This window comes from Scomber scombrus, chromosome 22, assembly GCF_963691925.1.
Source record: "Scomber scombrus chromosome 22, fScoSco1.1, whole genome shotgun sequence".
In the NCBI taxonomy this organism is placed as follows: domain Eukaryota; kingdom Metazoa; phylum Chordata; class Actinopteri; order Scombriformes; family Scombridae; genus Scomber; species Scomber scombrus.
Window position 1 is genome coordinate 16956246 of NC_084991.1, and position 23683 is coordinate 16979928.

Here is a 23683-nt window from a genome sequence, read left to right on the forward strand (position 1 = left end):
TTTGTGCAATTGAATGACCTTAGCTAATGTGCATTTTCTCGCCCGGGGTTCAAGCTGTAATCCTTGAGCTTGAATTGAGTCCACAGAAGGAAGGAAGGAGAAGAGAAGACTAGCATGGAAAGAGGTCAGAGGCCAGGAGGATTACAGCATGATGTGAAGCACTGGATAAAGCCAGGTGTTCAACACAAACTCTGAGATCATACCTGGCAAATTATACAATAATGGGATCATGAGAGGAGAAAAACCCTTCAGTCTGTAGAAGATGATGGAAGGCAGGCCTGTTATACAAGTCGAGGAGACAGTTTAGCCATGACACGTGGCCACTGAGAGGACATGGACGGGTTGTAGAGATCTAATCAGTGACCTTCTCCGGTAGTCTCTGCAACACTGAATATTGTAGCCAAAATGTATGTCTGATATCCTTTAAGCAAACAAAGGTTCTCTACAGAGTTAAAGACTGTAATTTTACAAACACATTAACACATAACACAAAGGTATTGCTTCTGAGCTCAAAGGTATTGAGCAAAAAGGCAATACCTTTCTGTTCAGGTATTGCCACCCCCTTGCAAGTTTCACAAAGAGAGAAAAGGGTAGGTTGGGATCAAGATTAAGGACAGGATTTTAAAAAAATAAGGGAAAAGAGAAAGATATAAGGGAGCAAGGTCAAGGAAAGTTATATTTTTTAAAGTAGGATTTCAAGCAGCCTAAAGTATTATGTGTGTATCTGTTAAAATGAAAAAGTGGGGATGAGTAGGAGCTTTCATGTATTATTATCTGTGCTTGAAAGAAAAAAAGTGTCAGGGAGGTGAAAGACTCCATCAAGCAATAACCTCAGTACCCAATACTTTTGGCTGCAAACCACTGAGGATATGCCAAAAACAAAATTGTATATATTATCGGAAGTTGTTAGCTTTGGCTCATGCAAATAGTAAAGTTCAGTGACGTGAACATTATCAAAAATCGATAGGTGAGTGGTGTGCATCTTGGGGCAGATGGGAAATGGATTCTTTCATGTAATATCAAGTTGCAAGCAAACCAAATGGAAGCAGTAGCTGCGATAAACATTAACAATGTAACGCTAGACTAGCACATTTGCCTGCACACTGTCGCATTTTTTCCTAAAACTGCTTACATGTATGAAATTTGTGTAAAGAAATTAAGTAAGTTAACTCGTTTTAGACACTGAATACAAACTGCAGGGGGCAGATTTTAACAGCAGGGGGAGAGCGGATTCAATTGATGTGTATTGCTCCAGATGACAGCCGAGGGCACGCACAGCAGATCACTCTTTCTGATTTAATCTCTAATTTGATAGTTACAATATATTTATGCATTTATTAACAGCAGACAACATTGCCCCAAGGATTTCCGACAATGGCTAACCATTAACAGCTTGTTGTGGTAGGAAAAAATCTCTAAAGGAATCCAGGTGTAGTCTTGCAAACAGTGACCCTGCAAGATCCCCAGTCTTTACAAAATCTTACAGTCTTTAACTTAATATTCAGTGACTTTCGACACATCTTTAGATGTAAGTTAGATGTTAGTTTCTCAAAGTCATCGTTTGTAGTAGGCATATGAAGTAAACTTCAACATTAAATGATTTTGGATTATATTGGAGACATATCTGCTGATTTGTTCTGAAAAGGTAGCATACTGTAGATTGGTTTGCCTGTGTCAACGTGTTTGAGTGGTGATAGTAAGCCACAGCTCATTGCCTGATCACTCAACATGCAAACACACACATACACAAAACTTTCTGCAGAGCTGGAGGCTATATGTACGCTCTGTTTCACCTCTATATATCTACTGTATATCCTATTATTTGGTGCTCTGCCCAACATCTATACAACTCCTTTTCTTTATTTCAAGAATGCAAGCCCAGTCAAAACAGCACATACAACTACCATTATGACATTTGCTCCGTCTCTATTAGTGTACTTGTCGTGCTCTGAGATAACTTCTGTTGTGATTTGGTGCTATATAAATATAATTGACTTGACTTGATGTGACTATTACAAATGAGGTGGCATTTTAAGGCCATTAAAGTGAGTCAATGATGCCCTAAAGTGAAATGATGTATGAGAATGTTAATGACAAGACATTTAGAGTGATGTAAAAAGGCTATTATGGGGAATACCTTTAGGTCCGGGCAGGTGTGATCGATGGAGGCTGGAAGATTGGTTTGGATAAGTGATATGGCCTGGGGGGATGTCTACATGAACAACTTGTTTAAACTTTGTGCACCATTCCCAGATTTCATTAATATAAGGCTTTGAATGAATCTCTTTCTAACAATGTCACATTAATCTGGCAGTAAAGCTAGTGTTGAAGCACCCCCCCAAATAATAATAATAAAAATACTGTTTACTGATTATAGTCTTAGTAGCATGGCTTTTGTAAGGAGTTAGACTAGTAGGCAAAATAAAACATTTGAGACCTTAACACCACAATAGTATCATATCTTCAATACCTTGCTCAGGAGTACTTTGATAGCAGCTGCTGAGGAACTCCTCCAAAACTTAAAGTGTTGGCATTCCTGTAAAAAAACAGCTCCTACATAACTTTTTAAATTATATTCTGTAACAAAACAGCTGTCACTGACTCAGGAAAAAAAATCCTTGTCATGTCCTCATATACTGTAAATGACCCGGAATACCGTTTGTGGTCAACTAGACAGCTAATGCTACTTCACCATAATGAGCTAAAATGATGTGTCACTGAGAGAGTCGGTGCAAGTGGAGTCTTGATGTGGCTTGATTTACCAGTTAAGGAGGACTCTGACTCTGACTTTTTAACTTGTTGCATGTGTGAAACTATAAAGCCAGATGACACATAATGGACTCCCCACTACCCACTTACCAGCATCAACTAGTTGCATTTTTCAGAGCAATGCCATACTTTGAAATCAGCAGCATGTTTTAAAAAATCATCCTTCCCAGTAGTAAATATTTTAAATCATCAGTAAAAATACCTACAGTACCTGTTTCTATCATCATCATCATTTCTTTATAGTAAACATGCACATTGGTAACATTCCTCTACAAAAAGAGTTTTGATTTTCTGTCATGTATTCTCAATGACGAACTAACGGAAGCCTTTAAAGCACTGACTGTACACACAAATCCCAGGCTTGACTCTTTAAGTAATTTACCAGTGGTGAGGTGGAGGAACTCTGTCATTCCCATCTCTGACTGGGGAATCTCAGACCTAATGGACAAAACAGACCCGGTACACACATGCATGCTCACACACACGCACAGAAATGCAGAGTAGAGGCACCAGTGATGACAGTGAAAGGCTGACAATTGGGCTCTGGGCCAGTGGCACTGTGGGAAATTACCTTATTTGGACCAATCAAAGTGAGGCTGTGTGTTGATACTTTTGATACTATTCATATGATAATTGCACTGGTGGAATCCTGTCAGTTTGGTTCACTGTTTACATCCTTCCCTTTAAGACACGAGGGGCCCGCACACACCCACCCACCCACCCCCCCACACACACACACACACTCGGCCAGTCAACTGCCAGCTTTAATGGGTATTTTTCATGTTTGAGGTAAGATAAGTGCCATGCTGCCAGTCTGATAAACCAATAAAAACCACTAACTCTACCATTAGTGGCCTAGTGATTTTTTTTTTTAACAGGAGAATCAAAGTATTAAAGGCCATGTTGTTCCCGTTAGCAGCCATTTATCATCCAATATGCTCATACAGTACTTGACTATTAGTATTGCACTCAAATAAAATGGATGCTAACATGGAGGCTGAATACACAATGAGTGAACTACAGATAGAATAGAAATGATCATTTAGGTGACATGCTGCTAAACATGCTGATATGTACCATATTACTTTTAGTAATTTACTCCAAAGTAGTCTCACTAAATGTGTGACAAGGTAGATGTGGATGGAACGCTGAATGGCATCTCCGTTAACCCAAGAATCCTTCATCGCTGATTGTCATAACAATTTACACCCACACAAAAGCCTTTTCAGGGAGGCGACTCTGGCATTCACTATTCCTCCTCGCTCACCCCTTGGCCCCACATGGTCCTAGGAAAAAAAAAAAGAAGCACACAGGCGACGGAAACACTCGCTAAAGTACTGTTTTGGTATAAACGTGGCCATTCAAGGCCGGCAGGACTTTTTTTCGTCTCCATGGTGACAGACTCCTTCTTGGCAGAAAGCGAAGTGAAAGAGGGAACCCATCATGACTGGCCAAGTTTACATCGAACCCTGTAATAAAGGAGAGGGATATGGTGGAATAGGCAAACACAGCTGCCTGGCTGGTGAGCAGTGCAGCTTTAAAACATTGATTAATTGTGATTGCATGTTTGAAAAAGAGAGGGTTATTATAAATCAAGTATTTACAAACCTGGTCTGTAGGATAAAGTAGAAAATATGAACAAATATGAGTTAATGTGCAGTCCTCAGGCAATACTGTCCACCCAGTGCAGCCTTCACATATTCAAATCAGCCACAGTCTCATTATAAATACTTAGTCAAACACAGCTGCCTGGCAGCTGAATATTATGGCATTAGTGCACTGATTTAATTTGATCGCATGGTTTTAAACATGAGGAAGTGGGATTAAGTTTAAGTTAAGAGCAGTTTTTCAGTATACAATGGAATATTTGCTAAAGTAAACTTTTAAAAAGAGTATTCAATGTGGATTATTTATAAGGAACCTTTGGAAAGAAATTCCAACCACTTCATCATTAAGTAGATCTTTTATGATATTTAACAAAACCCTACAGTTTTATTCAGGTTATTTCCCGGGCTTTGCAAATTACTTTCGTGCCAGTCTGAGCCTTTATACATTTTGAATTTGAGCCACAGGGAGTAAGTGGGTGTGCAGTCTGTACTCAATGTCTCAGTACGCTGCAAGGCTGGGCTGGAACTTCGGTCTGCGCATCCAATCGTATCAACATGACCAGAAAGGAATGCATTTTTCCATTGCATCAAGCAATCAACCAAATCACATCTTGTTAATATGATACATAAACATGAATCATTAGGTCAGTAGTGGATGGAGTCCATTAATGATAAAAATCTACATTTTATCAAATGTTTGCTTTTGTTGATGTAATGAGAAGTGTCTGTGGTGTTGGATAATATTTCTAAGTAAACTCTTCATTCCTTTTAAAATCTCTCCATCAAAATTACAGGAATTATTATAGACAGCAACACTGGTTTTATTCAAAACAAAGACATTTTTGTAATTGGAGACATTATTACTGGCATTCTGCCTGTAAAAATGGGAACCTGAAATAACCCAGTCTGCATCTTCCACAATTTTGTAAATGTAGAGCAGTAAAGGAAATTTCTGGGTGTAACAGTTTTATTTTTAGTAGTTATTCATTTCTGGATATCTGGAAGCCGTTCTCAATACGCAGTTTTCCTGCTGACAATTACTGAATAGCTGTGATGAGCATGAATGCACATGGCAGCTTAAGGCTTACTGTGTATTAGAGACTGACTGCTTATGAGCTCACGTCATGCATGTACAGTATATGTTGGAAAATGTCAATTGTCACTTAGGGGGAAGTCCAATTTGCAGCAGTTTTAAATGCACCAATGCAACTTAATTATAGGTCCACGGCTAAAAAGCGAATTGAATTTCGGTGTGGGTGGAGTTAAGAAAAATATAATGTTGTTTAAAAAAATACAGACATCCCTTGGCAGGCATTAGATTGAATAATACAATAAATAAATGATTTTTAAAAAACCACACTTTTCTGTTCCAACACTTTTAGGCAAAGACCACAGTTTTTGCACAAAGAAAGAATATATTTTATAGTATTTTTACACCACAAACTGGTTACATTGAGGAGACACAATTAACAGATGTCAGTGAATTGACACTAAAATAGTGTGAATGTGTTGGTTTGCGGGTCAAAGTCACCAATTGTTTTTTCTTATTTAATCATGCCTGCAACTTTAACCAATGTGGTTTGAGTTGCCTTACCCCAATCGTGACTGTAACCATATGCTTGACCAAAGTTACTTTATTTCCCTATAAGCTTAACTGCCAACTACCCTTTTCATGTGACGAACACATAAACATTTGATGTGCAATCTGTGCTGCAGTCACATAACCCTTTCATAGTGGAAGAGCATCACTTTCACATTATTAATTTTCACAATGCTCAAATCTGCAACTCAGAGTTCATCCTCACTAAGTGAAGTCCTTCAGCATAAGTTAGCTATACGTATAAGTATTCACTGGGTGTTCAAGAAGCTTCATTAATCTCTATGTATGGGACTGGATTAAATTTGGTGGGCATTTTTCTTTCTTTCCATTTCAGTCTGTTTCTGATTTACTGGGCCGAGGTGTGCAGCCAAACAGCTCTTTTGTCTGCCAACAAAGCGAATGCGACCCTCCCAGAACCATTTGGGTTTCAGCAAGAATGATATGTTAGCTGCCAGGCTTTTAAATGAAGAGAGCTCCGAGAGACATATCTACATTTTCCCACTCAATCTTATAATTAGATGGTTAGATTATTATAGATAATTAGATTAAAAAACAAAACAAAATGTACGGTAAACATTGTGTTTCATTTATAGTTGCTGATATTGCCAAAAAATCTAACTGCTAAATACTTCAATTTTATGTGCATTTATGATACTGCCAGCACCATCAATAATATTACAGAAGAATGGAAAATCTATCGGCATTTACAGCCTGTTGAGGTTTGGAAAGGTTTCATGTTGTATATACTTGAAGCACAACAACACACAACTGATTCTCTACAGATCAGTGGTGGAAATGCTTCAGTGACTTTGCCTGAAAAATGTAACTTCGACGGTGTGCCTTAATCTGTGTATTAAACAACTTGAGCAAAGTTAAAATTTCACAAGTAACATTCATGGTCAGGTAGAGTGATGGAGGATGATAACACTCACTAATTTATGGAACAATGAACCCTTTTGAGGCAACAGCAATGTGTGATATCAAGTAGCATGAGATAAATGTTAGTTTGTGCTCCTCTACCATTACCTGACATCAGATACTCATATGGTGTAAATTCTGCTTTCAATGCTTATTGAGCTGTTGAGTTCACAAACCATCAAAGGATGTAACATCAAGGCCGTTTCATTCCTTAAATCAGGGCTTTCAATGAACGGAAGGATTAAAGGAATTTTGGTATATTTTTCCTGCTCATTCAGTGTGTTGAGTTTCATTCCCACATGGGCAAAATTCAGACCATTCCCTCTAATCTATTTGTATATTTCTAACAACTACAAATGCAGCTGATTTCCACCATTACATGAAATATTTGTTCATGAGGCACAGTTCTCCTGCATGTTCAGACATCTGTTTTCCTCAGTGTCAGCAAAGCGGACATGATTGCTAATGGTCCAGACTCGAATTATGGAAACTCAATGGGAAGTTGCATTAATCCATCATGACAGAGCACATATAGTAGGCAAAGACACCTACAGTAGTCAGCATTTTGTGGGGGTGGGGTATCCACCTAAACAGGGCAAATCTGTCAGAAACACTCATGTCAGGTAACAAATACAGATGGAAATGCAGTTTTACTTGGCTGTATATTGAGATACTCCTTGTTGCAGTATATTAGCAAGAGATATAAACATGGTGCACAAGCATTTCAAACAATCCCCTATGAGTGAAAACTATCCGGATGGTGCACATTACAGAAGGTTTTTGCCAACAGCTGCAGCAGAAGCCAATGAACAAGGGCACATATGGTGAATATGAGTCCAAAGTCCTTTAAACAGTGAGATGTTACGATGTGGTTGTGTTAGGATACCTGTCAGCAGACACAGTGACTAAGAACATCCTACTAAATCTAATTCATTCATGACAAGTCATGATACTTGTATCAGGAAACAGAAACAGACCCTTTGGTTTTGATAAACCTGCAGAAAACCAACCACAGACAGTCAGATTAAAGGTATCCAGTCCATCTGCACCATTTATTTAAATTGTTCTGTCAGTTAAGAATCTGTCTTATCATTTCAGCTCATACTCAGCAGGTGTCAGAAGTGTAAATGCTTTAATAAGCATACATTATGAAAAGCTTGGCTTGGGCAAAAGTTACATATCAAGACACAGCAAGTTTGCAATGAAACAGTCATTAACATATTGATTGATTGATTGATTGATTGATTGATGATATCTATTCTCAGGAGTGTTTTGTAAAATCAGAGATTTAGGAATGTGGAATTGGAGTCACAAAGCGCATAGAGGCTAAGATAATTGAGTTTCTCATATACAGAATTGTCACCCTATACACAATTTCTTTGCATATTTTCTGAATACTGCGTTTGTTCTACTCTAGATTCAGATTTACCTCCTTTTCCCTTGGATAATAGTGAGAATATAAGAGTACTTTAGTGGAAACATTCAGACTGGCAGTAAAACGGGTGATGTCTTCACCAGGCGATCCAAGGCTCTCGGGTGTCATTTGACCGGCCAGAGACAGAACGTGTCTGTCTGGGAAAGACATTACTGGCCAAAACCCTCTATGGCATCACTTGTCCAGCATGGCAGAGGTGCTCATCCCTAACAAGGACTGGTTTGTGTCGGATTGTACGTCTGAGTGAGTCAGAGGGCGTGTTTATGGATGCAAAGAGCAATAATGTGACGATGATATAAGAGAGAATGAAGAAATAGAGTGAGAGTGTGAGTATGTAGAAGACGAGTGAGAGGTCAGAGAGGTATGAGTCATCAAGACATTTTTTTAAAATTCACTGGTAGTAACACAAATATGAAATCACGGTAAAATGTAATGAGCCGGTGTGAATTTGGACTCTAGATAGCCAGCTCTGTTACTTTAGGGAAACACAACTGCCAAATAACTAGATAAGCAGATAAACAGATGTTGACATTACACACACACACACACACACACACACACACACACACACACACACACACACACACACACACACACACACACACACACACACACACACACACACACACACACACACACACACACACACACACTAATGAAGTGAGTTGTGTTAAGCAATAGTTAATGCACAATTCCAGTGAAGATAAGCTCCGTCTGGTCAGTACAGATGTTTGTGTAAAGGGCAAGCCAGTTGTTTTTTAAAATGTCAAATATTTTCAGTATTTCTCACCATTGCATAAATTCAGCATTGCATAAAATACAGTATCTCCAACACTACACAGCTGGAGACAGGAAGACGTGGATTATAAACAAGCTGTCAACAAGGGAAGTCCAAAATGTTCTTGAATCTTAACAACAGCATATTAGCTCCCATCAATTTATGAACTTTTAGGAAAGAGACAAAACTCAGCTGAAGGCTGGTCGAAGGAAACATTGTTTTTTTGAAAATACCAGAACATCTGTAAACACAAAATTATAATCAGCATGGGAAATACACAAATATTCCCTTTTCATCATTTTCCTCAATTCCTTGTACTCATAATTTCCATTGCATATACTGAGTGTACTGTATAATATTAGGGGGTATCATATTGCTTATTTTGCACAATCAATGTCCCAAAAGGCCAGCTGTGCTGTTCTTCTATTTTCCTTGCATTATCTTCATGTCTATGATTGGTTTCCACAGTCAAGTTATTCGGTCTTGGTTACCATATACCAAGCTAGTCTACTGCTTTGACAAAACAAAAATTTGGGGCACTTAACTTTAAAAGAAAATGTCAAATTTCATAAATCATAGCTTAATATTATAATATGTGTTCTTTAGTTGTGGAATGGAAGAAGGGAAATTTTAGGGGTTGACTCCATGTTTACTTTACACCAGACTCCAAAAAACAAAAAAACAAAAAGGTAAATAAGTCATAAGCAATAATGCATTTAGCTTATTCATATTTTTATTTGGATTTTGGATCCCTTTTGTTTTTCCCCTTTTCCTCTTGCTCCTCCTATTTTTTCCTCGAAGTATCAACAGTATCTCAAAAGTCAGACAGAAACCACAGGGATCAATATTTCCAGGTAGGTTTTAAATCAGACATGTAGTCCGTATTTTTATGGATGCTTTCAGTTTATTTTGGTTTAACTTTTATGTTTTGGAGGTTTCCTTGAATTTGGATTTCTATGTGTGCGCACCACGGAGGAGTGTTCCTGCCTGGTTATTGCAAGCAGGCGACTGCACACTCTTATGATTTTATCACTGACTTGGCAAAACAATTTGCTACATTTGGCTAAAATTCCAGTGGATTCAGCGGAAAATTCTTACCAAACATCTTGAACCATTATTCAACAACATGGAAACTCAAGCATGCCTTGATCGAATCACAGACCTGAGAATTGACTCCTGCTCTTGGAGCGAAGGCAATTGCAGGGAGAGAACTGAACAAATCAGCTAGTGACATCAAATTATACAGAAAATACACATTTTTACTGATTTCGAATTGTTACTCTAGATTGGCAGTGTCTGAAACTTCTTGAACTGAAGAATGTTTAAACTCTTACTTAAAGCTTTTCCTGTCTCTTGCTCAGACATGTCCATAACAAAAAAAAACTTAGATGTGGTGTCTGGCGTTCATAGTCCCTCATCAGCCATCACAGTGTCCACACCCTGCATTGGCAGGAGCACTGTATATCAAGGCATTTGGTGAATAGAAGGTCAAACATCTGTCTTCACTGGGAATTTAGGCCAGATGAATTTTAAGTGCCAGCATTGATCCTAATTGAAAAGAGTGTGCAGTAACTCTCTTCACCAGACAAAACACTTCCTTTGTATACATTGGGGCCTGATTCCAGCCAGACTCACTAGGACAGACAGATGACACTGTTTGTATCATGAGAAAGGTACTCCTGTTCCATCCACATTCATCATTTTGTGTGCCAGAGGAAAAGCAGTCCAACTTCCCTTTTTAGCTTTCAGACATGTAAAGTTTATTTCTTCGGAGTGTGTGGTAGGAACCACGCAGGCTTGTTACACAACAGTTTGTGAATTGGGGGGAAGACAAAAATATAAACATGAGATATATGTCATTGTTGTTTTCCGCTTCTGTGAATAAAATTATTCTCTTGAAGTGTTTTGCTTTACAGCACAACTGACAGTATGAAATAATGTTAAGAGCATGAATTCTTTATTTCCCATGTTGTTTTATTGGCTATGGCATACTTACCTTCACTCCCAATTCCTCAATGACATCACAGCATAAATATGAAGCCATATCCTATCTCACTTATCCCCTCACTTGCATCCACAGTTCATGAATTCCAAAACTCACAAGGGGTAGAAATGCAATCAGAGCTGCATTTGTAGGATCCTTCATTCCTTCATAATCATCCCATATGATTACATTTTAGGTGGTAGGAACAGTTTGTACAGTGACATGGGGGAACACTCACCAGAAGATGGAAAGAGTCTGAGCACTTGTAATGTGCAAGACATATGTTAAGGCCAGCTTCGCAACAGTGATGGATATTGCACAGATTTCTTTTTTTTCTTTTTTTCTTTTGGTGCAGACGAGAAAGTAAAGCTGCATTAGAGGGAGGGAGTAGCAGAACAAGGCAAAACAAGAAGGGAAAAAAGACTAAGCAGACTGAGAAAGTGTTGGTGGAGCCAATTAGGTGTTGGCCACATCTGTTCTCTCCCAGACTCTTGATAATTTATCTGTGGTCAATGGTGGACTGGTTTTGCATGGAACGGATGAGATGTGGTCAAACTTTTCCCCAGAATTCACAGTGCTTTCCAAAGTACTGTGAATGCTCCAAAAAAACTCCATGTGTATCCCAGTGTTATATGAAATTAAATATTCTTTGGGTACTCATCTTTGACAAACCCACTGGTGCTGCCGTAGCAGCCAATGTATGGCAGCGAATCAGAGTGTTGGAAGCCAATGACTAAGACTCAGACTTCACTTACTGGACTCAGTGTTTCTAATCCAGAACTTCTGCCTAACTGGTTGAATCTGGATATTTTAGCTCTTAACAGACCAGCAGGCCAAAAGGATCTTTCAGTTGCTCTTGGATGAGTCTAAGTTTACTCTAGAGTCTGCCCCCATTCTTTCCACATACTTCAAATTTCCACAGCCAAGTTTGCCGTGGGTCTCTCCTCTTTATGGTCTACAACTGATAGAAAGATGACCACACAAAAGCAGGGGTGCGGTCTCAGTGTTTTCACCTTAAAACTGTCTGTGTCAATAACCCTGACAGAAATTACCTGATTTGTGAAATACAGGTACTTAAACCTCCACTCCCAAGCCGGGAAACATTTGAAACACAATACACCGATGCTAGAATATACATGAAAATATTTTTTAAAAATCTGTGCAAATTAAGGACCAGGACATCAGAAATGGCATTTTGCTACATTAACACCAGGCTTTGGTCCTTATGAAGACTACTGGTCTCGATATTTATACCGGAAAAGGTCCCGATGAGGAACAAAAATGCACATACACACACACACACACAGGCATGCACAGCTAGAGTGTTGTTGACTTTTATGTTGCGTTTTGATGTATACATTTATGGGGGGAAAACGACAGAAATCAATGTTTCGTTGTTGCAAATATATCAAATAATAATGTGACGTGAAAGTGGTCATTCATAGTGAGAATCCCCCAGAGAATGACCAGTTTGCAGTTTCCCTCAGCTGTTTTGATTTTACAGGCCAAAACTGTACCCATTTGGTTGAGTCTTACTGCTCTTATCAAGCCTGTTTCCAGCTGCAGCAAAAAAAGAAAAAGAAAAACTAAAATTGGATACTATGACCAAAGTTATAGCAACTAGCTTTTTAGCTGCTAAATGCTCCACTAGCATATAGTGGAACATTTGGCAACTAAGGAGCCAGATATTTCCTTAAGAGCTAGTGGAGACCAGAAATTAGCAAAAAGGAAAGTGAATATTGGACTTCTATTTGTCAAGTGGCCAGACACCAGCACCTAAAACAATTCTATTACTGCTCTGTGTCATGCTAGAAGTGTAAATAGGGAACTGTTTGTCAGTGCGTTCAACTTAAAGAGTTCATAAAAGGTGATGAGACAAAAATGGTTTTGTCACATGAGATTGACTTTTCTCATAGTAGAATCATTTTACAAATTGACATATAAGATGTATAAGATTTTAAGGATCTAGGACTAACTAGAAACAAAAGAGTGGATGTTAGAAAACAAGCTCTTCAGCTCTTGTAACAGAAATGTAACCCGAAACCAGTATGCCATTAAAGAGGATACTGCACCAGTACTGAAAAACCCAAAGCATACTGTATGCTTTTTGGATAACAGTATTGTGGTATGTCAGTTCTAATTTGGAAGTTTTAGATGAAGGAATACTTTTAACAATGCTTTCATTAGCAAAGTTTTTGATGCACATCTCCAAACATTTCAGGGCTGTTTCCACACATGTGCATAGAGGAAAAACACACTACAAACTGTAAATGTTTGGATCCCAGTCAAGAAAACTCAATGACCTACTGGCGTTAGATGTAAGACATCCAGATCACTCACTGAGGCGTTTTCCCATAATCCTTCTGTAACATTCCTACTTTGAGACACTTTGATGATCCTGGAAGACAAAACGGGCAAGTTGGCTGTAGCATTTTCACACAAAGAAACTGTAGAAATACATGATTTAAATAAAATTCAGTGTCTGTGAGAAGTTCTACAACTGCTGTTAAGTGTTTGGCAACAGGTCACCATTACACAATACCTGGTACAAACAGTTGGGAGTCCATCAATCCTTTTTTTTTTTGTAAATGCACACCAAGTGGAGGCTTGCTAGTTTTCATGGTACAGTATGTATGTCTATAAATAAGGCATCTCATTCCACTATAATGCGTGAATGAAAAGTGCCATGAAATACTTAATGGATAAAAAAAGACCACACTAATGATACATTTAGTAACACTTTCAGTCCTCTCAGTATTCTCATTATGTGAACATATATAGATAGATAAATAGGTTAAGGTAAGTGAAAGTTAAATGGTCCACAATTGACAAGATTTCCATTACCATTAAATTACCTAAATAAATGTAACTCCTACAGGGAATGCTACCTAGCCACTAACTGTTTTGTGTGTAAGGTAGCTACAGTGGGTTTATCAGACCTTTCTTTTGATATAAACATCTGCCGCCTGCTGCTGGAATCAACAATGATGAGAGAGAGAGACCAAAACAGTAAAGTTCCAGACCATAAAACCAAAATAATGAGCTGAGAGAAGCTAAATGTTCCGTAGATCTGAGAGAGACCACAGAGTCAAATAATAATTCAGTGTATACGTCATTATAAATTAGCCCTTTCACTTCACATATAATCCTAGGACCCTTCACTAGCTTCGAGGATAGCACCTTAATTTGTATTGGAAATATTCTAGCCACTTTTTAATGAAAACAATATTGTGATAAGGTATGACTTTATACAAGATAATATGACTTGTTTTAATGGATAACAGGATATTATTCACTGGTCTGGCTTTGTGTCTATGGAAGTTACATGTCACAAACTTGACACATCTGTTTTCTGTCTCCCAACTCCTTCATGGAAACTTTTCTGCCAATGACTTATTATATCGTAGCCGAGTGTTGCTTCACTCCCTGCTGATGCAGCAAGAAAAGGGAATCTTTGAAAAGGGGATCAAAGTCACACTGACCTTTGGTGAATGTCTCCATTTTGGGTTACATTGCCAGATATCAATCAAAGAGGCAAATGCAAAAACAACTGACTGAGACAAAAAATATGTTAGAGATTCCAGATTTTTGCTGTAACCAAATGAACACATCCTAATAATACACAGAATTGGGCAGAAAATCCAAATGTGACTCTAGAATAGGGAATCTTGTGTTTGTTTCCAGTAATTATATTATACACTGTTAATGTTATAATTTGGCTAAATTTTCTGGCAATATCAGTGTTTTGGTTAGTTTTTCGGTCCACCAATTTAGTCAACTATTGGATGGACTGACTATCTCAAAACCACACATGTTAACTTCATAATCATGCTTAAGGAAAAGTTGACCAAAGCTTAATGTCTCGGCAGCTACTGGATGGTTTTGGTATGAAATTTAGTCCAGACATTCATGTTCCCCTCAGGATGACATGTACTGATACCTTTTCCCCTTCCTTAACTTTCCATAGTTCCATCATCTAGTCTTTTTTTCCCTTCTCCATTTTGGTTCATTACCATATATTTAGCAAAACTAAATGACATTCCCATCAGCTGGAGTTGTACTTTTTGTTTAGTGCTAATTCGCAAACATTAGCATGCTAACATGCTAGAGTGAGAGGGTAATCATGATAAAAATGATGCCTGCGAATCATACATGTCAGCATTGTCATTCTGAACATGTTACTTTAGCATGCTGATTTAGCCCAAAGCATTGAAGTGCATCGTCACAGAGCCACTAGCATGACATAGCAAACATGGCAGACAGATTCTTGATATCATAAGTGTTACAGATAGAAGCTATATAGATAGTAGGGATGTGCAGAGGATGGCTCCTACAGTGGGTCTCTAACCCCCGGTCTCCATAGCTTCGCAAGAGAGAGATAGAGATCTGTAGTTTTTTATACAGTCATGACACAGAGACAGTCCCAACCTGAAATATGATATATAAAAATACTGATATGATAGATTTGATTTGGATATGATAGAATATGCTTGTACACATTACCCCACTTCCTTTGGTATCTTCCTATGTCGAGACTTGCCTCTCTCCCTCATCAAAGCATCCAGGCACCCGCACCCTTGTTCATCAAACTCCCTTAGCCTGCATCACATCTCCAACTGCTCGCATTAAAGCTGTGTAAAACCCACTATGATCAGAGAAAGAAATCACCTCTAATTTGCTATTTGTTGCCAGTGTTAATTCACTTTATAGCTGTAAAATTAGAGGCAAAACAGGAAGTGTAGCCAACTCTCATGTCAAATGTGTTAGGGCTAGAAGAAGACATAATATGATTTAGGGTTGTTAGGTGATGTGTTGATTACTATACGCAGCCCTTGTAATGTAATTGGGTCATGTAATTTGGTGTTACATTTTAGGTCCAGAAAAATGTTAGCAAATGGCCTTGACAAGGTTTTAGTCGTTCTTTCCCTACATCACATTTAATGACTCAGCTGGCTTTGTCTGCCTCACTTTCTGCTCATTGACATTCAAAACAGACATCAGTAAAAATGGGAGTGAGGGAATTATTGCTTAGGTAATGTCTGCTGCTTAGCATGGAAAACGCTGTGTTCTAGTCCGGCCCTGTGTTCTAGTGTTCCATCCTCAGGAAACAAGCACATTTGCAATATCGCTCTTAATTATTTATTTGAAAGCCTCAAAGAGCCTGTTCTTTCACTGTCTCTTTATCCTGCTATTTTTAGAATTTTCTAACAATGTTTTGTTATTAGTGACCTGGTTTGCCTCTTACTAACCTGTCTAGACTTATATTAAGCACTAATACTCAACAGAGGAAGCTGAAAACAACAGGAGAAGTCCTTCCTGTGGTGACCTGGTTTATAGTTTTTGACTTTTCTGCACCTGGGGCAGACAGATGGTTCTGGACGAGAAAGTTGGCCGCATTAGACTACCTTATTTGTCACTGGCTTGCAGAGTCAGAACTGATCAACATGGATTGGCTCATTCAGATTCCAGAGGTAGAGATGTGATATTTTTATAGACAATAAAAACAAAATCCTCTTCCTAAATAAGAGTTCATAAAAGATGGTCCATTAACGAACCCTGTAAAATATATTACAAGCAACACATGGAATGCCATTATAACCTGTCTGTAGTTTTGACTTGTTTTCATTCACGTTTGGTGGACACCTGAAGGCTTAAGGGGTTTTCTCTTTCACTGACCTGTGCAGTGTGAGGCCAAGAATTTTCAGGCGTTGAATAGGGAAGATTAACCTTTGACTCTCTGATCAGATGATCAAATCCCATTAGAAGAAGATGAAGTCTGTTCAGACATGACAGCCATTTAAGGTAGATTTTTATCAAGGCCAATCTTCTTATCAATACATTAGTTGAATGAAGGGTTTTACTCCAAATCTAGGTACTGACTCTTTGCAACAAGGGGACAAATAATCTTACATGTTGATGTTGATTTACAGTCTTTTACAGTTACACATGAATAATATGAATGCAAATATGAAGACACCAAAAGAACAGAATGATTATCAGAGTACAGGTTTAGTTAAACGTATTGCAGACAGGAAATTATGATAAGCAACTATTGAGATGTACTGTATGTAAGCAATACAAAACAATGACTTTGTAGAAGAATAAACACTACTTGTCATATTTCTCACTCATGGATGACTATGTGATATGTGAATAAATAATTTAGGCCAAATGCCAGGATATTTATATTCTGTGGCTTCTATTACAACCTTTCACAGTAGAAATAGGAAAATGATCCGAATCTGTGTCTATCTATGGATCTTACAGTAGGTGAATAAGCAATGCAGTGCATTACAAAGGAGAGTTCTCATATCCTAGGCTACTTGAACAATATAAGATACACAGTATAAGACAGTATCATCTGCATAAAATATATTTGACAAATACGGAAGAGATGGTGCATGAATCAAAGTGGATCCCTGTGGCATATGGGCATAAGGATTTTGATTTGTCTTTGTCTGCCCTTAAACAACATATGTTAGATGATTAGCTCTTGGACCATGTACAGGTCTCTTCCAAGCCAAAACAGATTCAATGTTGTAAAAGTAAGGAATGATCAACTGTATCGGAGGCTTTTGATAATATTCACAATTACAGAGTACTGTTTCTTATTGGCAAATCCAATGGCTGAAGCAGAATTTAAGTGTACTGATGAACTGAACTGATATATACTTCAATTTTAGGATCCAATAAAATGATCAACTACAAATTCTAAGATGTTTGAAAAGCAGAACTTGTAATTTGGACGATAGTTATTAAGGTCACCACATGAATCAATTTCCAAATGCTGGGGACTGTGCAAGACATAATGGAAAGATAGAAAATACATGCTTATGCTCAGAAATGTTTGATGCAGATAGACAAAGAGGAAACGATTAATGTTTTCCTTTACCTGTAAAGAGAACCGTGGCCCCAGGTTAGTTCTGTGCACATTCAGTAATTGCTATTTACACGAGTCTCAGTGCAAACAGTCTCAAACAAATGGCCATTGCCAGGAAAATCAGTTGAAAGCTAAACAGATATTGACTTGAATGCCAAACAACTATCACATCAAATACTTGGAAGTAAAGAGTTGGCAGCTTTTTAAAAAAATTTATGTCAATTTAACTTCCACCAAGCATTTAGTCCAGTCTGAGTTGGAACTTGTGAGCAAGACCATAAAGTATGCCTAACTTGGCAGGTCTGACTACTATTGTGCATTTATTCACTAAATATGAAGAATCTGAAAAATTCAATCAACACCCAGAATCACCTGATTAAATTCACGGTCTGGCTGTTGTGATTGAGTACGAGGTTCTTTGTGACTGTTTGAAGCCTGTTTCTTCTGACTGGCAAGTACTTTTGACTGAGGTTTACAATTACCAAATAACAGTAAGCTGCATTTTAATGGAAAGCGAAGAAATAAAACACATGCAGGGGTGCGATCTCTCCATGTGTCGCAGTCTTCCTCACACTACCCCAACAACTGTGTTTTCTAAACAGCCAACTAACTAATAAATGTAGATTTAGATCTTTTTAACAGCATCTATTATAGTATTTAGTTGATTTTATCTCTTTATGCCTGAGCATAGTCTAGTCAGAATTGTAACTAGAAGCTACAGACTAATTTGCTCTGCTAAATGTATGCTTTAGAGCAAGAGATTCAGTCTCGGGGCAAAAAGTGGAACACTCATAGGCCCCCTTGTGGAGCCCCTGAATAACAGGGTGCATATGTGTGCAGTGTGTGCATGTATGTGTGTATTGTCAGGGGGTAGGCCTTCCTGAATATTTTCCATTTAAATGTGTGTGTGGATTTATATATGCAGAACTGTCCAATCTGATGGTATATAGTACGTCATTCTGTATATGTGCTAGTCTGTGACCTAGTGCAAAATCTGTGAACGGTATGCTTGTGCATGTGTGTGTTGTCAGTGCAGGTCTAGGCCAGAAGTAGATGATGGGCTGTATGTGTGTGTGTCTAGGTCCCTCTGGCTCCCATGGTTTCTCTCTCTATCCCCTCCTCTCTCTTATTTTCCCCTCCCTCTTTCTTTTCTTCCCTTCTCCTATTCACCCCCTTCTCTCAGCTAACTCAGGCGCCACCTCCCTCTCACACATGCAATAGCACTCTGCTCTGAATGAGAGACAGACATTTTAACCCTTCACGAGGACTTCAAAAAAAATCCTTGTAAGATTAAGTTTGAATTTCAGAGGAGAGTGAGGTCATTGTGGTCAATCCAGACTTCAGAGTTCAGGTTTAATGTTGGAGTTAAGATTAGGCTTGCTTTGATTTAAGGTTTAAGGTTTAAGGTTAAGTTGGCGGAGGTAACCAAAGTCTAGGGTTCGGGTTGGGCTAGAGAAATGAACACAGTCAATGGAAGGTTTTCACGGTACAGTACAGTAGTACAAACAGATGTGTGTGTGAAAGAGAAAAAGAGACATAAGCAAGTATCCCTATTCTCAGCAAGACTGCATCTGTATGTACAAATGCATTCAATTACTGTGTATGTGAGCGAAACAGCCACAAATGATATGCTGTCAATCACAATCATTGAAAAATATTCACGTCCCTTTTATATATTTTCTATAAAACTCTTGTCACAGCTCGTGAATGTCTTAACATACAAGTTCAAGTTTCACTCAGTTCCTTCGTAGAATCGCAGTATTTGCCTTTACAAGCTGTCAACATAGGCCAGCAGATTCATAAAGATTTTATACCAAATGCAGCCATTTTTCCAGCTCATGCAACTCAGCAAGGTGGCCTCCAGGTTTTACTAATATGGGAAGAGGACTGATAGCTGAACAATACCACAACTCTGTGTGCCAAGCTGTTTGTCTGTTCATCTGGCTGGCTGGTTTGGTTTAATATCCTGTTCCTTTTGTTCCTTTTTGTTTTTTGTCATGTTATTCCCTCTTTGCATGGTCAGATTCCCAAAAGACCAAACTAAATGTGGTTAGCATCAGAAGAGTCACAAAGGGCTTGTATTTTGCATTTTCATCTAAATAATTAACACATATGGGAAGTTATGAGTGAATTGTTTAAATTACAAGAAAATTACAATATAAGAACAAAATAAATAACGTTTAAGTGCTTGGAAATCATAAAAAAACACTAAGGGTCTTTTAGTCAGGACATCAAATTAGGCAAAGATAAACTGCATAGATACTAATGACTGGGTGTTCAAGTATTACTACTTCATGAACAACAAGGAGCTGTGCCATCCTCTTCCAAGGAGAAGAGTGATTCTTAATTAAGTGTTTGTGGGTCTGGGTGAAAAACAATAATGTTCTTAAGAGTTAGGAAAGAAAAGAAAGAAAGAAAGATTATATGAAACATAAGGTATGTCATCAACACAGGTAATTCTGGCAAATGGGTGAGACAAACTGACGAAAAGGCAACAGGATTTCCTCAGAGAGGATGGCAGAAAGCGCCCTTACTACTACTAATCCTGCAAACCTCCTGTTGGGATAAGCTTAAATATCGGACGGCATGCAGCACAGGATACAGAAGTACACAAATAAATTCACCATCTGCCAAACTGCTTAAATGAGCACACAGGTTTAGCCTCTGTCAAGAAAGCAGTTGATCATTACATATGCAACTCCCACACATGCACACACACACACACACACACACACACACACACACACACACACACACACACACACACACACACACACACACACACACACACACACACACACACACACACACACACACACACACACACACACACACACACACACACACACACACACACACACACACACACACACACACTTTTACGGTTATTGAATGAAAGTGTGCATGTGTTCAATAGAGGCAGAAAATAAGGTAAAGAGAGAAAAAGAGACAGAGGGAGAAGAATAAAGGAAAAAAGGAGACAAGAAGAGGGGAGGAGGGTTTCTGGTGGATCCAGGTAGACATGTGGCGTTGTGATATGGGGTCAGGGTCCTGCTGGACCGTAGGGAGGTGCTGGTGAGCTCCCTGCCCAGCCACAGCTCTTCCCCTTCTGGACATGCGCTGAGCGAGTGGAGCCTGGATCCATCCTTCAAGCCCTTCCTCCTCCCCTTCACTCTGTCTTCCTCTTCACCCCCCTCCTCCCCCCACCACCACCACACCCTCCTCCCCTGGCCCTCCCTCTCATCCCCCTCCTCCTACTCTTCTTTCCCAGGCTCTATGGGTGCAGTGCCACGTTGCTGAGTGAACTTATTAGAATGAGGGAGAGAGGGAAAAGAGAGAAAAGTACTAAGCACCTCCACGTGGGCTAAATCGTTTTGCTTTCCCTCTGCTTTTCTCTTACAGGAAAAAAATCCGCTTCTTCACTTATCATCTCCTTTGTACTTTTTTCCAGGCTTGCGGTCAAGTTGAATACCCTCGTATTATTGCAAAGGTAGTTCATAAAAATCTTTGCTTCTCTATGAAACTCTTTGTCATTTCTTGTGCTTATTTATGTGTGTGGTGCTTGAATTGCTGTGTTACCAGTCTGGCACAAGCCTTAAATATTACCATTTTCCCCAAAAGACAAAGCATTTTAATTGTCACAATTTCTTATCTCGCAACTGGGTCAGAGCCAAATTCAAATTCAAATATTTTTTTGTATCTTATCTTACACACTTAACAGATGTGGCCCTTAAAATGATTTTACCTATACATTATTGCCATCTAGTGGACATTTTGTTAACAACATTAGTGTTTCATCACTGAGTCTTTTATATTGACTTGTTTACACAAACTGAACTGCATAGGAGATTATGAGAAAAAAAAGCATGCATAAGGAGTTACCACAGGTATACACTGTATGAATAAATAAACACACAAGTTAGTCTTGGCAATAAAATCTTCTGGCGCATATAATTTGTCTTGTTTATTGTTACTTTCATTACATTAAATAAACCATTACACATTTTCCTTATCCTTACTGTTCTTTTATACCTTTGTATCATAGAAACCAAATTGATATTATGTTACAGATTAGATAATAGTTGTTAACTTGAATGCAGTTTATTTCAGGTTAATTCTAGTCACATTTTTACTAAGTGACTGTTTGATATTTTTTGGACCACGTTGTCATTGATCATTTCCATGAGTTTACATAATGCAGATCATGACAAGGAAATGATATTGTTATCGTCATGTGAATCCCTAGGGAATAGTCACTGCACAAACGTGGTATGAAAACAACAACCTTGACTGATTTGTTTATGGAAAATGGCGAAAATTCTTCACAGTGGAACATTTGGACCAGCGTGCATTTATTAGCATGGGAAAATTGACTTTGGAGCTTTAAACTGTCAATGCTGCCAGATTTTTTTTTCCACCCACAATGTTTTCTCCTCTCAATCTGTACCAGCCAATAATGATAACTCAAACCAAAAGTTAAGGAAACCTCAAATAAAAAACCCAACTTGACGAAAACTCAAATAACAAACAGTGTTTCATTTTAGCTTATTATGACGAATTCTTTGCGTTGGTGGTTTTGCCTTGGGTGATTTTGCATTTCAGGCAGAATTATTTTACTTCTGGTGGTTTTTAAAAGCTCAAAGATAGGTATAAGTTTGACCTTTGAATCACAGACTGCTCTGTGTTCCCTGTCACTCTCGATTTCCATAAACATTTGATAAAGTTAACTGAGAGTAACACAATTTACATCAAATGTTTGAGGGTAACATGTCTCTCTATCTCTGTAGAACTGAAGAAGAAATATAAGCATTTTTATATTTTTCAAAATGTCATCTGAGCAACATCTATAAACTTTGGTACAGGTGACTCCTATCAATGAGCTCACAGGGTAATCAACATGAACATAACAAACAAAGTCCATAGAGAGGTCATTCATTGCAGATAAAAGCCTCTCACATCCATAGATGCATGAAACACAAAAGAGAAAATGACTGTAAAAATCACAAAGTAAAAATATGGTAACATACATTAAAAGCACAATATTGAATGTTTAATACAGGCAGAACAGAAAGTTAAGTTGTAAAAATCTAAGGATCTCATATCAGATTCTACATTTTGCAACAAAGTCAAATTTGAAATCAGATCCTTAATTTTTTTCTTTCTGTTTGTTAATGCAATATTGTCTTTACATATTTATAGACAGTACAATTTTAACTGTTTCTTTTTCCTTTTTAACACTTGGTTGTGAGTTGTACTACAAATGCTATTTTGACAGTGGTTCATTAATGCATTTTCTTGTAGCCTTATCTTGTATCAGACTATATTCTGCCAAATATTTTTCTTTTTCATTCTATAGTGTTTGCACTGTGATTCTCTATTTTAAACATTAATATATATATTTACACATTGACTGGAATAATTTTTGGGACCAACCTCAGTTCTTTTTTATACTCAACTTTAAATATTATATGTGTAACTGGGATGCATTATATAAATATATATCTACTTTGGGATGTATACTCTCTACTCTGTAATCTTCTATTTTGTATTTGCTGGTTTCAATAATGTGAACATATGGATGGAGGCTCTATAGACTCTATGCCTATGTCCATGTTGATTGCTCCCTGATTTGAAACACCTGTCTATACTCTGTGTCAATCACTCAGGTGATTTGTGGGCTTTCATCTGAAGAAAGCTATATATGAGGACTAC